Below are 15,281 nucleotides of genomic sequence, written 5' to 3'. Positions count from 1 at the left end.
ATTGATTCCAGCTATTTGGGGGCAAGAATATACTATGAAGGTGATGCTGTGTCCTCCCCATCGCACCCTGTCATGTCATGTCAGGAGGCATGCCCTGTCCGTTCGTCCCATTCATGATGATGCCACATTGAAGTACTTAGTTAAGGTGTACACCATATGTTTTGACACTTGGTTAGATTTACCTAAGCACTGTATTGATCAACTCAGTCAGATTGTAAAGTGCTTGAGGGGAAAAACTGAGTCTTTGGAAAATAATACTTTGCAGTTTACAAGATTTTTTCATAGAGCTTATCTTGTTTCTTCCTCAGCTACCTCTAAGGGAGATATTTTTATTCCCATTTTACAGGAATGCAAAATTTCAGTGTTTAGGAACCCTGACACTGAATCCCAGTTCTACCCTTTCATAAATGTGTCTTATGGCAAATTACTTTAACCACTCTCTTAAAATTCTGTTTGCTCAACAGTAAAATGGGAATAATAGTATCTTCCTCCCATAGTTGTTATGAGGGCTAAATGGGGGCATTGAAAATAAAATGCTTGACATAGTGTTTAGCACGTAAAGAATGCTCAAAAAATGAAAGTGTTCTATCTGTAGAGCTAAACATATTATGTGCACTCACACATAAACACATACATACATATACATATATACATAGACATATATTCATATATATACATATATACATAGACATATATACGTGTGTGTGTGTGTGTGTGTGTGTGTGTGTGTGTGTGTGTGTGTGTATGAATGCTCAGGAAAGTTAAGTGTCTGGTCTGTGGTCCTCAACAAAACAGCAAGCAGACCCAATTCAAGCCCCATCTGCCTGACTCCAAACCCAAATCCTATGCCCATTATTCACACACCATCCTGTAGGCATTGGGCCAACCCTTATCACATTATAGGAAACATTTGATCAAAATCATTTGAATAACGTTATAAAAATTAGTCTTCAAATATCTTATTCACACCTAATTTCAAGATGCACAAAGCAGGACCCTACTGCTCTGATCATACAGGTTGGCCATGGGTCCCCATATCAATGCCCTTTCTTCCCAGAATCTGCTAGTACGCTGCCTTCAGCTCACTGCTGTGTTGGCAATCTCACAACATCCCAAGCTCTCCACGTTAAACAGCAGTCACCATGCACCCAGAAGCAACATATTATAGCCAGAGATCATTCTGTCTTTGACCTTAAATGTTCCCCTGTGCTGCCCTGCAGAATAATTGCTCTGGAGTAGGAACAAGACCAGAGAATGAGCCTTGGTTGAAGTGGGGAAGCTTTAGGAGGCCAGGCCAGGCAGAAGTCCCTGAAAGCTCCCATAGGTTTTCATTGGAAATTCCCATTCCTGCTTTCTACTAAGTACCCCAGCCCCTGCCCCAGTCTATAGAAGGGAATCCACAGAAACAGCAAACCATCATTTTGAGTCAAGGGTCTTTATCCCATGTGAACTAGGATGGGTCCACCCAAGAACTAATCCCAGGGGTGCTTGACTGGCTAAGTCAGTGGAGCGTTCCACTCTTGATCTCAGGATTGTGAGTTCGAGCCCCACTTTGGGTGTGGAGATGACTTAAAAAATAAAGTCTAAAAAACCCAAAAAAACCTAATCCCACCTGTCTATGATTTTGAAATGTGGGTTTGCTGTTCAGACACATGTCTGGGATCCACAGCAAGGAAAGATCACCGCTAATGAAGAGTTCACAGAGGTGGTGGGCCTTGGAAAAGGGTGGATTGGAGTTGGATAAGGAGGAGAAGAAAGGGAAGTCCTGATTTTGTGGGCATCGGGGCACAGAGCATTAGTAAAAGCACAGAGGTAGGATAACAAAGGCCCGATTCAGGGATGGAGGGGACAGTATGTGCCCAGGAGGAGTGCAGAGAGGGAAGAACTCCTCCCTTCCAGACACAGAGCAGATTGTGGCTGTGGGACAGCTGAATATTTTATTGATGGAAAATTGGATGTGGCTACGGTGCTTGGGATGTGGATTCTGATTTCATGGCTGGGTGTACTAGATGGCCGATTAGGCCACAGAAGGGAGACCAACACCCCCACCCCCAGGTTTCCCAGGCCAGCAGGACCCAGATAATGACCTTTCTTCCAGGCAGCATCAGTGTGTGTACATGCTCTGGCATGAGCCAGATGAACAACCCATTGCCTCACAGGTTCTCGGTTCCAGTTATTCAGCGGACATACATGTAGCACCTACTGCTGTACCAAGTATAGTGTTAAATACAAATGAGATATAGATGTCTCTGCCCAGGGGACAGCTTGGAGACACAGACCCCCTAACAGGCCTCTAACTGTAGGAAGAACAAAGTACTATGGCCTGAGGCAGCACAGAAGAGGGGCCCCCCTGTGCTGATGCATTCCCCAGACAAAGAGGAAAGAGAGGGATGCTACCCAGAGTTTACTGAGGACTCTGTTTGGGGTAAAGCATGAGCTGGGAGCTTGTTCTATACTCTAACTCTTAATCTTCATAGTCACTGTAAAAAGTAGGTATCACAGTTCCTAACTACGTAGACAAAAGGCATTCCAGGTGGGCACATGGGAAAGAACCCTGGAATGTGGAGACACTTAGCAGTTTGGAGAAGCTGAAGCATCAGAGGCTTACCAGGGTTGGGGCTGGCAAGAAATGAGCCGAGGAAGATGGATTGGGAAGACAGATGACAAACTTGGACTTTACCCATCTAGCCCATGAAGGGTTGTAAAAAGGATGGTGCCAAATGTCTCTTTCACTCCTTCTACCCTGATGGCCTCTCTGGTCCTGGCCTCCTCTCCACATACTAACCATTCTCATCATATCAACACATAATGATCGCACACCTTTACTGGGAGCCAGACCCTCTCCTGGGCACTGGGGATGTGATGAACAAGACAAGGCCTACTCTCATGAAGTAATGAACGAGAGAGTAGTAGAAGGAGACAGACAGTATCTAGGACACAAACACACAAAATAAAGGCAAGATTGTGATAAGTTCTGTGACAAAAATCAAACACATACATGGGACAGAAAGAAATGGGGAGGGGCAGGGGGCTGCTTTAGTTAATTGTTTCCTCTTCTTTCCATGGAACTCTGGTTGCTATGGAGTACAGGGGTCTCAGGACACAGAGTTGGGAAGCTGTTTAGTTCCCCCCATTTCAAATCCTTTTCCTGAAAGTAAGTTAACTTCCTAGAAAAACATATCCCATGCTTCCAACATTCCTGGGCCTCTGATGCTGCTCCTTGCCAAGACTGGGGGAAAGGCCCCTAACTTCAGACACAGCCTAACCTGATTCTTGTGGGGATTAAGCTAGCAAGAGGCATGGCATGAGACATCCTGTGCCCTCCCCACCAGTATCAGGAGCCCAAAGTGCAGAGCCCACTTTGAATCCCAGAGCTGGAAAGGAGAAAATGGTGAGGCCATGCAGGACAGACAGTAGATGTTTGCAAAACATTTTCAGGGATGGGTTCCTTTCCCTTCATCCATGAGCCATGCAGAATATCATCCTCTTGGCAGCCAACAGTGTCCTTCTTTCTCTGGAATGACCCCTCTGCTTCAGTGCCCTATCTTGGCCTGTGGGCAGGGAGAAGACATATTTAATCCCAGGCCCAACAGTCCTCAGAGACCAAGTCAGCCTGAGTAGGCTTCTCCCAGTTCACACAATCTTGGGCCCTTTGGACGTCTGTCAGTGGCCAGAGTGTTTGTCCTGAGAGTGAGGGGAGCACATGGGATGCTGGCAGGGTGGCTTGTCATACCTCAGTTTCTGGACCATGGAGCTGGATAGGCAAGGAAGGCTGTGGTGTGGAGCTAGAAGCCCAATGAGTGGCCTCCTCAGATATGAGCCAACCTGCCGGAGCCCAGACATAACACACCCAAAGGGAATGGTGAGCAAGTCAAACCGGTGGGGCTGGATCCCAAGCTGTGCCATCCTGGAAGGATTCTTGGAAAACCAGACAGATGCTAAGAAGGGTTGGAGTAAGAACCCAGCTCATGCCTGCACCAACCTGGAAGGAGAGGGGTGGGGGGAATGTGAGGGTGGGCCTGGACCACCTGCAGGCCAGAGGCCACATTGGGATCTGGGCTAATGTCAAGATGTATTCCCAAGTTCAGAGAAAGAGGCAATCCATGCTGGACTGCTTATCAGTGCCTTCCATCCCGCAAAGGAACCATGGCTGGGTCTGGTTTTATTACAGCACTTTTGACCTCTTGCTTCCCTCAGGGAGGCATGGAAACAACTGGGGACCCTGGAGAATAATTTGGCAGCCACCTCCCTCACTTAGAGGATTTTTTCCACCTTTCCGCACTCCTATGGGCATTTCCTAAAGCCCAGCCTTCTGAGAGGTGACAAGAAAGAAGCATGTTAAATTTCACAAGCAGAGCATTATTATTATTCCCAGCCAGAGCTCAATATGATGCAGAATTTGAAGCCATGCATGTGAAAAAGTGCAAATCCATCCTCACAATTTCTCCAAGATTCCATCTCAAGCATCCTAAAGCTGAATAATGGGAAATTCAGCACTCTTCTCCTCCATTCTCTCTGCTTCTCTGTCTCTGTCTCTCTCCCCCCGCAGCCCCCCCCCCGCCCACGCACACAAGCATGCATATATGCACCATCCCCCTTACCCATTTCAGAATCTTCTCTTTTCTGCGAGTCTCTGCCTCCTCCTCCCCACCCCCACCTCCCTTCTTAGAAGGAGCACACCAGGACAAGAAAATGTCCCAACCACAGAACTGATTTCTCAGAAGGAGTTGTTAATGCAGATATAGCCCCAGAATGATTGCTTCCCCGAGCCCATTTCTCAAACCCACCATGTCTAATGTAACCCAAGAAATGATGCAATTGCATGTAGTGGCCTTCACCAGACAGTGCCCAGGGTTGCCCCGGAGAGCCATATCTGCCGTTGTTTTAGGAAAAGGCTAGCTCACTTTCTGTGGCAGGAGGCTGCTGATATGGTCCCTTCCCAGGGATTGGCAGCTCTGAGGGGCTTGGGAAGAGCACTTATAAAACACAGATTCACAAATGGGCTGCCAAGGGTCTGGGAAGGCCCTGAAACTGAATGCACTAGGGTGAGTATGTGTGTTTTCCTTGGGATGAGAATCTGTTTGTTCTGTCTGATTCTCAATGGAGTCAGAGACCCCACCCAAATGGTTACTAGTTTGGGGCGATTGGTAAAACAAAAAGATGAAATGTTCCTTCTCTCATTTTTCCCATTGATGAGTGTGTTTTATGCAATTCCTCGTATAAAATAGAAGCCTGAGCCCATAGAAATCAGGGGTTGAACATCCTGAATATGCAGTTCCGTGGATAGTCACCAAGAGAAGATCTGAGCAGGAGACATGATGTCACCTTTGGGGAGGAGACTCTTCAGCTGTCTGGAGTGAGGGGAGGAGGTAGGAGAAGAATCAGTAGCCTTGGACCCCCAGGGAGAGGCCAGAGCACCTTTCTGGGACACAGTCCAGGCTCTGCATTGAACATGCAGCTCTAAAGGAGATGCTGTGCGGATTCCAAGCTGCCAAATCCTGGAGGCCCTAAGGGAGAACCCAGCTCCAATCAGCCCAGATGGTGTCTGGGCATCCTGTGCCATACCTACCAGGATCAGGAGCCCAAAGTACAGAGCCCACTGCAAGTCAGAACTAAGACAGCTCAACACCAAGACCAGCTTCCCTGACTTCCCACAGGAGGGAGAAGAGAGAATGAGGGCCTCCACCCACCAGCCTCTAAGTCTCTTTAGCCCTTGGCATGGTAATTAATGGCCGGGAAGTTATACATCAGCCTCAGCAAGCTAACATGGCAGGAGCTCCTTCCTGACAGCAGAGCTAATAAGAAATTTGCTAATGCAATTTATCACTTTAAAAAGCCATATGTCAGTGAGTATGAGCACTTCTCTGCAGCAGCCAGTCTAATTGTCAGAGCAGAGCAGCAAGCAGCTCTCTGAATGAGGTGAGGATGATGTCTTCACTGAATCCGTGGCGCAATGCAGCAGATGGGGACTGGGAGGAGGGGTGCTGGGCCCCAGGCCCTCAGCCCTTTTTGCTCTCAAAAAGCTGGTCTCTGCAACACTCTTGTAAGGACCTATTAAGAACCAGATGTGCCCTGAGTTCCAGCCCCTGCTGGAAGCTGAACTTGCAACCACTCGGTTTATGCCACAGCATTAAAATAAAAAAACAGGTCTGTCTGCAGTGACAGCTGATCTAAGTCTCAGCCAGTGAATGTCAACACACCAGACCCCATTGGGGCTCCTGACAAATTTGCTTTTTCTCTCTCAGACCTCTGCGATGACTCCGTTCGGGACAAGGACCACTAGTCCTGCGTCAGGTGCAGAGAAAGAAGATTAGAAATCCACCTCTGGCTCAACAAGATCTCTGTTCCCAGTTTAGACAAAAAGCAACTTGCTTTGCATGCCCAGTGTTTGGCAAAAACAAACATTGGTTTCCAGAAGGGGGATAAACTGCCGTCATGGGATGTTGTTTCACTCACTCCAAACCATTTGCCCCCAAGGAAAATTCATAGAGAAGCAAATGAAGCAAGTATCCCTCGTGGGAACAGAGCCCAGGGCTACCAGGAGGGACTGAGTGCCCACATATCTGGATCCCCACTGCTTTCTGGAATAGTCCTCTTAGTTATCACTGGGACTGAAGGGGGATGGGAAAAGTGATGAAGGAAGGCAAGCCACCGACACTCAGAGACACATCACACCCAATTTTAATCAGTTCAACTTTCCTCTACACCAGATGTTGATCCTAATTTTTCCCTGTCCTTTAATTAATTCTTCGAATTTTGGGTGCCAACACTCAAGGAAGACAAAGCACAAGGACCCAGGTAACAGCCAGTGGAAAGAAGCAATGCTATGCCGGAGCTCTGGACAGCTCAGCGTGTGTATACCACCCCTGATAACTGAGAGGAGCCTAGCGTGCATCAACCAGTGCCTAGAACAGTAGGCTGCCTTCTTGTTTAAGACTTCTCTTCAGGGGCGCCTGGGTGGCGCAGTCGGTTAAGCGTCAGACTTCAGCCAGGTCACGATCTCACGGTCTGTGAGTTCGAGCCCCGCGTCAGGCTCTGAGCCAGCTCAGAGCCTGGAGCCTGTTTCCGATTCTGTGTCTCCCTCTCTCTCTGTCCCTCCCCCGTTCATGCTCTGTCTCTCTCTGTCCCAAAAAATAAAATAAATGTTGAAAAAAAAAAAAATTTAAATAAAAAAAAAAAAAAAAAAAAGACTTCTCTTCAGGTTGGTTGTCCAACTTCGGCTCAGGTCATGATCTCACGGTCCGTGAGTTTGAGCCCCGTGTTGGGCTCTGTGCTGACAGCTCAGAGCCTGGAGCCTGCTTCAGATTCTGTGTCTCCATCTCTCTCTGACTCTTCCCTACTTGCATGCACTGTCTCACGCACACTCTCAAAAATAAATAAACATTAAAAAAAAAAAAAAACACTTCTCTTGACCTGATGACCCCCTTACCCTCAGGAGTGACAAGTGAGGCCAGGCACCTGGAACTGGTGCAAATTTCTTTATGAGTCTAACCTGCAGGAGAAGGCTTTTGCAGCAAGGCCCCTCAAGGAGTTGAAGCCACCTGTGTGTGTGCAACCTGGAGGCAGTGGGCAGGTCCCCTAGCTTCCTGTTGTGCCTGATAAGCACCTAGGCAGAGCAGTCCAAGTGGCCTGGGATCTGAGGAACACAACCTTCAAGCCTTGGCCCAGGGTTCAGCAGTCAGGGCTACAGGAGCAGAGAGGAACATCCACTGGAACTGCTTGAGCAGAAGAGAGTCCCATGGGCCCTTTTATGTGCTCTTGAAAATGTATTTTAATGTCTGAGTTCCTATCCTCCTGTTTTAGTTTTTTAAAAAAAATTTCCTGGTTCTCCTCCCGTGCTTATTTTTCCAAATCAATCTTAATACCATTTTTCCAAGTTTAAAACAAAGATTATCCTGTTGAGATTTGATTGGGCCAACATTGAATTAACAGATTCATTTAGGGAAAAATTTTCACTTTTACAAAATTGAGTCCTTCTGTTCAAGTTAGAATATATTTTTCCATTTAAATAAAGCCCTACTGTTCAAGTACTTTTAAAAATCTCCATATTGGCTCTGAATTACCTTCTTTGAAGGCTCATTTGCCAAAATGTTGTAAACTCTTACTCACTAAGGGAGTAATGTGTTCCCTCTTTCTTGGTAGTGAAGTGAATTATATTCTAAAGTGGACTTCTTAGGTGCCTTAATTTAAACCAAATGGCACCGGGACTAATAGCCACCTTGAGTTTTCTTAGCCTTGTGACCTCCAACCTAGGCTCCAGGTCCTGAAGCCTCCCTCATTCTGGAACCACACCAACACACAGGAAGGCAGTCTCTACCCCAAGACCAACTAAACTACAACTTTTACCCAGTCATTGGTGAGTGCCTCTGGGTCCCAGGGAAGAGACCCAAGGAAGATAAAGTCCCTGACTTCAAGACACACAGTTAGTAGGTTAACTTGAGAGCAGTTGCTAGTACAGTCCTGGTTATAGCCCCACTCACACACTTTTCTCAAGTAACCCCTCTGCAGCACCAGCTTCACAGAGGCAATCGGTATAGTCACACACATCCTAGTGCATAGATGGATACTCTGCTTGCTTTAATGCTCTCTTGTCATCATCTTAGAATTCTTAAAACTTTGAACAAGGGAACCCACTGTTTCCTTGTGCACTGGACCCCACAAGTTACATAGCTGATCCTGTTTCTCTATAACACTCAGAGGCTCAGAGACAGGAGCAGTCCAAGTCACTCTAAGAGTCTGCTGACATTCAAGCACAGGCAAATCTGAGTACAACGCTGGGCCCTTTGTCAGTCTCTATGTCCAGCAGCAGGCATGGCCTCACTTCCATCTGCAAATAGGCCTGGCTGATCAGTTTTTAAGGGGACACATCACAGGAGACTCAGTTCTTCCTTCCTCTTCTCTTCCTCTTAGACTGCCTCCTGGGGTCTTGGCTATAAAGTCCACTTAGAGAATCCTTAGCACAACTTGCTGGCTGTCATCTGGACTACCTCAGGCATAGACCTGCTCAGTGTTTCCCAACTTCTCCAGACTTCTACCTTTCTCAAGACCTCCTGGGAGTCCAGGCTAACAGGAGAGAGCACTTCCGGACCATTAGCAGGAGCACATCCAGTCTCCCGGGCCAGAGGAAGTCACCAGAGTAGGAGAAGAGAAGGGCCTGAGTTCCTGGGCCTTAATCCATAAGAGTTACTTAGCCACCAAGCAGTATAGTCAGGGAGGAAGGAGTGGTAAGGCTCCAGACTGGAAAGTTCAGGATCACATGTGCCTTGGAACCTTTGGGATCTCCCCTCTTTCAGTCCCCTCAGCCAGGAGGGTGAAGCCAGCTTTGGCAATAAAGGGATCAGGGCATAGCTGGGAAGGTAAAAGCTCAGGAAATTCCCCATGGACACTCATCTTTTTAGGAAGACTTTCCTCCTGAGGCCTGCCTGCAAGGATGCTGGCAACAAGCGAAGGATTCACTCATAATTTCCCAACTGGAAAGGTAGAAGGAAAATATTTATTTATTTAATGCTATCCATCCATTTACACATTCATCCCTTCATTAACTGAGCACTTTTTGAATGCTTATTTAGGGGATCCACTAGGTTAGGGGTGATGAAGACTGCTGAGAAATGTAAGACATAGTCTGGCCTCCAGGAACTTGGAATCTAGATGTAGAGTCAAAATTAGCACACATGAAACAATTGCTGGAATACAATGCAGTTGAGTGGAATATAATATGATCATTGCTAGACTGTAAGTAAGTGCTAAAGTGCAGCTCAGTAAATGTTTCCTGAGGGAATGCTGTGTGCCAGGCTTTAGTAAGTTCTCAGGTACAGAAATGGATGAGACATGTTCCCTACACTGGACATGCTCGGTTCTAGTTGGGGGAAGACATGTCAGTAGACAACTTCAATATGCACAGAGCACTGTGGAAGCACAGAAGGGACCACTGAATCCAATCCAGGTGATACAATGCCCCAGCTGAGTCAGGGCAATCACCCAAAGGAAGGTTGGAAGAATGCTGTAGGCACAAAGAACAGTATAGAAATATGCAATGGTCTGGTATGATTGAAAACTACAAGTAGAGAGTTCTCAGAACTTGGGAGAGCCAGAAAATAAGGCTAGAGAGGCAAATAGAAATCAGATCATGCAGAGCCTTATTAAAGAAATTGGCCTTGGGGTGCCTGGGTGGCTCAGTCAGTTGAGCATCTGATTTTGGCTCAGGTCATGATCTCATGGTTTGTGGGTTCAAGCCCCACATCTGTGCTGACAGCTCAGAGCCCAGAGCCTGCTTCAGATTCTGTGTCTCCCATTCTCTCTGTTCCTCCCCTGCTCGTACTCTGTCTCTCTCTCAAAAATAAATAAACATTAAAAAAAATTTTTTTTAAAGAAATTGGCCTTGTCTTGGTATATGGTGGAGGCCACCAAAGGGTTTTTAATAACTAACTCTCATGGCTGGGAGGAAGATGCACTTGAAAGGAACACAATTGCAAGCTGGGAACCCAGTTAGGAAGCAACAATAATCCACATGAAAAGCGATGGGGGCCTACATCAGGTCAGTGGTAGTAGGGATGGAGCAGAGAGGACAGGTCTTACTGTTTTCACAACCTGGAATGCATTCCCTGTTTGGTTTTTACCCAGTTTGCTCCCTGGATCCTTCAGATCTCAATTTCTCTGAGTCACCTTCCCTACCCCCAGGCTAGTGCATGTCCCCCTACTATACCACAGCATAGCTCTGGGTCGTTCCATTCATTAATCTTCCCAGCTATCATTCTAGATTTATTCCTGAGGTTATTTGATTAACATCCAGGTTGTCCAATAAAACTGTGTCTTAGCCCATTCAGGCTGCTATAACAAAAATACCATAGATTGGATGGCTTAAACAACAAATACTTATTTCTCATAGTTCTGGAGTCTGAGAAGTCCAAGATTGAAGTACCAAAGATTCAGTGTCTGGTGAGGACCTGCTAACTGGTTCATAGGTGGCCATCTTCTGTGTCCTCACATGGTAGCAAAAGAGCCCTCCAGGATCCCTTTTATGAGAGCACTAATTCCATTCGAGAGGGCTACACTCCCAAAGGCCCCATCTCCAAATACATACCACACATTGGGGGTTAGGATTTCAACATATGGATTGGGGTGGGGCAGGGGGAGGACACAAACATTCTGTCCATAATAGACTGTAAGCTCTATAGGGATGGAGACCATGTCTTGTTCCCTATTGTATCCTCAGCTCTTGCCCAGAGTCTGGCACATAATAGGGGCTTAATAAATATTCTGGAATGAATGGATGACAGATTTGGCTGCTATTTGGAATCTCTATAAAAATTCAGAGAACATCTATGTGGGCTGGAAGAGCTGGTGTAGTCTTCACCGACAAGATATAAACACAGAAAAAGTTAAATAACAACACAAGACAACAACACAAAAGAAGTGATAAGGCAATTGATGTGATACGTGTCAGACAAACAGTACAAATACTGTATGTTAAAGAAGGGAGAATATCAACTATGAGGTTTTTGTCAGCAATAACAAAAAAATGTCAACTCAAATTGGCATTAACTGCAAGGGAGTTTATTATCTCTCATAGCAGAGGCTCAGAGGAAGGCAGGCTCGTGATGCTTGGTACAGCAGCTCAAGAAGTCCTTTTCCTACTTCTCTGCCCCCTTGAGTAGTGGGTGACAGGATGCCCACAGCAATTCCAGGCATGGAAATATCCTACTGAAGAGGGAGAAACTGTCTCTTTCCAAGGAGCTCCCCTGCGATCTCTCCCATCATCTCACCAGCCAGAACTGGGTCACATGCCCCTTCCTAGGCTGACCACTGGTGAGGGAGTAGCATTTCTGTGACTGGCTTAAACCAACTGCAGTTCCCTCCTGGGCTGGAGATGGGTCACTGTCCACTGAGTGAAAAAGGAGTAAATATCCTATAGAAATCAGGATCTGTTAGACAAGAATAAATGGGGAAATGGATGTTGGCTAAAAATAGTGTCCACTGCAGCCCACCCCTTTGTATACTTAACATCCACTCACATCATTCATCCATACAAAGCAGTCACTCTGGAAAATCTATCTAGAAAAAGCTTGATGGTGGTAGTAGGATTTAAGTGAGGTCTCTTTTAAGAGGGTAAGACTTACACATGTGGAGAACAGGCAGTGAGAAATGAGAACATGGAGGTGGGAATTAGCCAGGCTTGCTCCCAGAAAATGCCCCTCCAAGAGCTACTGTTTAAGGCCAGGCAATTCTATATACTGGAAGGTGCTAGATTTGAATGGCAAAAAGGCCTCAGTTTACATCTTGACTCTACTACTCAAGTTTTTTAACCTCTTGGAATCTCAGTTTCCTCCTCAGTGAAGTGGGACCGGAGGATCTGCCTTCCTGGTATGTGAGCAGGATCACACCAGACTGTTTGGGACAGAACCTTGCACATAGAAAGTGCCCAACACATGTTTGTCTCCTACCTTTCTTCCTTGGAAAGGAAGTCTGTTCTGGAGAACACTTTGAATTGCCAACACAAACTTCAGTCCTACCGTGAAAGAGAGGCACCAGGCTGTGCTTGGATGCCAAGACTTGAAGCATGAGTGTTCGTTCTCACTTGAGCCGTAGATGAATGTTGGGCCTCTTCTCACCTTCTTTATTTCTAGCCTGTGGCCCCCTTTGACATAAACTTTCACTACAGCAATCCAGGCGAGATACAGAGGGCCTCATCTAGAGCCATAGATGCAGAGATGGAATGAAAGATCCATCTAAATACCTCTGCTACCTAAGGACCTAACTGCCCAAGGAGGTTAGGGCTGGATTTTAAGATTATTGAGGTTCATGGGATTCAGGACCCATGAGAACACAGGAAAATGTTGTAGACATTCTTATCAGAGAAATGCACATATGTACAAAGAGTATTGCATACAGTTTCCAGGGGTTCTGCGGCACTCTGAAGCATCTTCTTAGAGAAACCCCAGAATGAGAAGCCCTGAATTAGAGGGTTTCTTTGGGATGGTCAAGGACTGGTTTTTGCAGGCAAGTGGGAAAAGAGCTGGCTTTGCACCAGTATAAAACCACGTAGTGACCTGCAGCTTTAGGATCTGGATGCCTGCTGCTGGCCCCTTTGTTCCCAGCGCCACACTTAGCCCCTGGCCTTGGCACAGTTTCAGGGACAGACTGTTGTGCATGCGCAGACGCTTACAGAGGGCTTTGGGTGATGCTGATGCTGACTTGAGAGAAACCAGCTGAACATGGTTAGGATGACAGGCTCTTTGTCCTGAAAGAGAGGATTACCTCCCTCCCTAAGGGACAGCGACAAAAAGACTAAGATGCAGATGCAAAGAGAAAGATGAGATGGAGATTTAAAACAATCAGGAAAGCTGCTCCAGGAACTTCAGCCAGTGGTGGAGGTGGGGGAGGGGCTGCTAATCTGAGAGGTCGGGAAGGAGCAGGGGAGGGGGGCAGATTTAAGGCAGCAATCTTGAAAAAGTGTGTAGCACTTACATAAGATTGAGAAAACGTCAATTGTCCAGATCAAAGAGTGGGGGAGGAGTGCTTTCCAGAGTTTATGGGAAGACTGAGGCCGTCCCAGCCTCCTGTCCATTGGCGCTGCCTCTGCGGCCACAGCTCCGAAGCCCAGCAGTCTGCAGAGGCCCAAGGACGCTCACTGCCCTGCCTAGAGTGTTAGCTGATGCGAAGAGGAGGATAGCAGCAGTGGCTCCTTAATGGAGCTCCCCAGGAGCCCAGCTCCATTGGCTGCCTGCATTATTAATGCATTATGTCATCTTCCCTTGCACTTGCTCTCAGCTGCTGAAATTTTATAGAGCAGTATTATTAATTGAAGCAATTAGTGCTGGGGATATCAGCACAGCCACGTCAGGGGGCAGGAGATGTGCAAGGCAAGGATCTCTCCCTCTCTCTCTGTGCCCTGCTTTCCCTCTCTCCCACCCTCTTCCCTGTGTTTCCCCACCCCCACTATTCTCATTGCTATTGTGCCCCCCAACTTCTGTGCCTTTCTCTTCCAGTTCTGTCTCAAAATCCACCTTCCCACCCCCAAAACTCCCGAATACCCACTACCCTTCCCAGGCATAAATCATTCACAGTCTCCAACACTCTCCCAGATGGACATACAGACAAAGTGTCACTGTGGCTGACTCCTACCTGGAGTTGCTGGGCTAAATTAGGACAGGAGACCATCCCTCACAGTTCTTATTCAGAGTGTCTGGCAAGGGCAAAGGGTGACAGGTAGAAACAGGAGGGGTTCACTGCCTGTCAGACCCATTCATTCATTCATTCATTCATCCTCTGGTGCTGTGGGAAATCAATAGGAGATAACAGCTCAGCCCTCTGGGGCTGGCATTGTAGCCAGAGAGACCAAACTGCCCCTGAAACAATTCAAGCAAAATAGGGTACAGCAGAGGGTCCTAAAGAAGAGATCCTCCGGGGATTGCCCAGCTCCTCAGAGCAGACCCTGTGGCCCAGGTGGTGGGAAGAAGGGCCTAGGGAAGCCAAAGAGCCCTGAGGGATGAGAGAAGTGAAGTACTAGCAGACTGCAGGAGACTGGAAGGAAAAGCTCCAGCCAGGAGGAAGGAAAGAAGGTACAAGCTGGGCAGGAAGAAAACAGAGGGCCCAGGAGGGACTGGATGGCTCCCCAGCCCATGAGATGGACGCTGTCAGCCCAGTCCAGCTGAGGCTGAGACCTAGAAGCAACTGGAAAACCTGGCTAGAGGCCAGGACAGCAGGACACTATGGCCCTCACCTCAGATCCTTTCATCAGGAATCAGAACCGACACCTGAGAGGCCACAGGCTCAGGTTCCCTATAAAATAAACAGATACCAGGATGGAAACATTCACCCTGCCCCTCCCCACACTCTCTGCTCCCCACCCCCCACCCAGTTATACTACCAGCTATAACAGGGCTTCCCAGTAGACATTCTGCAACCATCAGATGTTCTATTCTGTGCTGTCCAGCATGGCAGCCATAAGCCACATGCAGTTAGTAAGCACTTGAAATGTGGCTCTATGTGGAAGGCCTTGAGTGCCAGGTAAAGAAGGTAGGACTTTGTCCTATGTGTGGTAGAAAATTATGGGAGGTGTCTGAGCAAAGGGATGTTTGATAAGAGCAGGGAGGCTTTATAGTTTTATTTGCTTATTGGTTTGATTGCTACCATTGACTGATCACGGCCTTCCGGGTGATGAGCCCTGGTCTAAGCTCATGCACAATCTCATTTAATTCTCATGTACAGCCCTATGAGCTTGATGTTTTACAGATGGAGAAACTAAAGCTCAGTGTTGGTGGGTGTCATGCAGTTAGTGAGTG

Source organism: Neofelis nebulosa, chromosome 9 (assembly GCF_028018385.1).
Source record: "Neofelis nebulosa isolate mNeoNeb1 chromosome 9, mNeoNeb1.pri, whole genome shotgun sequence".
NCBI classification, from domain to species: Eukaryota; Metazoa; Chordata; class Mammalia; order Carnivora; family Felidae; genus Neofelis; species Neofelis nebulosa.
This window is presented reverse-complemented; position numbering follows the sequence as displayed.